This window comes from Oryx dammah, unplaced genomic scaffold (genome assembly GCF_014754425.2).
Source record: "Oryx dammah isolate SB20612 unplaced genomic scaffold, SCBI_Odam_1.1 HiC_scaffold_5, whole genome shotgun sequence".
NCBI lineage: Eukaryota > Metazoa > Chordata > Mammalia > Artiodactyla > Bovidae > Oryx > Oryx dammah.
In genome coordinates, this window is record NW_024070189.1 from 100,222,948 (window position 1) to 100,224,088 (window position 1,141).

Sequence of the window (1,141 nt, forward strand, 5' to 3'; positions counted from 1 at the left end):
CATAAGCTTGAAATAAACAGGCAGTCCAAAAAAGCTGAGAGGCTTCCTCAGTTTCTTGCCAACACCGCTCATCCCTTCAGGTTGAATCCCTGGCTGTTGGAGCTGGACTCTGGCACTATGGGTCGCTGTGCTGAGGAGGGTGCTCACCTGGTCATCATCAACAGCCAAGCAGAGCAGGTGAGAAACAGGAAGGGGTGATTTGGGGGTCCTTGGAGCCAACGCAAACTGGTGTCCTTGTCCCCTGTAGAATCTCATACAGATCTTCATTCTGTGCTTCATATTACATATCCACTCTCTTGGCAAGTAGAGTTGGCCAGCCTTCTTTTGTGACCTGCTTCTAACCAATTCTACCTCGTGGCCCTTCAGTCTGAAATGCCCTCCCTCCCTTAGTCTGTGAGGATAATTCCTACTCCTTCTTCACTATCAGACCTAACATTGTTCCTCAGCATTCTTCCCACTCTCTGTTCTTCAACACTGGGCTGTACTGCCAGGTCATGGGTCCATCTCCCCACATGTGCTGCTGCCCCCAGAAAAAGGAGGTTGATCTGACTCACCCTTGAGTCCCTAGTGCTTGGAACCAGGTTGGACACACAGCAGAACTCAGTGTTGGTCAGTGGAATCCAACTGATGCCCAGAACCATTTCTATGGGGTAGTGTCCAAATTCCTCATCCTGTCCATGGCTGCATGCCCTTAAGTAACACTCCCAAGTAGTTCTTACCCAATGCTCAATGAGAAAACACACTAAACTCTTATTCCCTCATTGGACCTTCCAGAAAAATCGTAGAAGGCACCTGCCATTGTTATGTCTGGTTTACAGATGAGGAGCCTAAGGATCACAAGTGTTGGTGATGTGCTGACCACATCAGCTGTAATAATGGTGGACGTGGAGGTCAACTCAGAGCTCTCGGTTAGCGTGTTCAGCTGTGACATGGGGTGACATCCCTATCCATGGAGTCTTATAGGTTAGCCCAGTTCTTAGAGTGCATCTACCGCCATCCCCACGTCTGGCTGTAGTATTGCTTGACTTAAACTGCCCTCTCCCCATACAGACATTCTTGAGTCTACAAGGAGATTTCCCATACTGGATTGGCCTCAGGAAACAGTACTCAAAAGGTATTTACAAGTGGCAAGATGGCTCCG